The sequence below is a fragment of the Cariama cristata genome, unplaced genomic scaffold, assembly GCF_000690535.1.
Source record: "Cariama cristata isolate BGI_N322 unplaced genomic scaffold, ASM69053v1 scaffold39085, whole genome shotgun sequence".
In the NCBI taxonomy this organism is placed as follows: Eukaryota; Metazoa; Chordata; class Aves; order Cariamiformes; family Cariamidae; genus Cariama; species Cariama cristata.
The window spans coordinates 1-286 of record NW_009618804.1 but is presented as its reverse complement, the minus strand read 5'-3'; positions in this window follow the sequence as shown (position 1 = coordinate 286).

Genomic DNA, 286 nt, shown 5'->3' with positions numbered 1-286 from the left:
AAGCACGATGCTCGATGGGAATGTGCTCGGTAAGAAACCCCAAATAATTAGCACGGACAAAGCAAGGGAGATGTTTACAAAGGGCTGGTGCCAGCCGGGAGCAGCGTTGCCTCTGTCCCAGCGCTGCGGAGCTGCAGCCTGAGCGGGAGCCGCGCTCGGTGGGGGCGATGGCCTGGGGGGGCCCCGCTGTGACATTTCCAAACGGCTCCTTTCTAAAGCTCCCTGTAGGTGATGATTTCGGGAGCGCTGGGCAACCGCTTAGCGAAGGAACCAGGGGAGCTGGTGC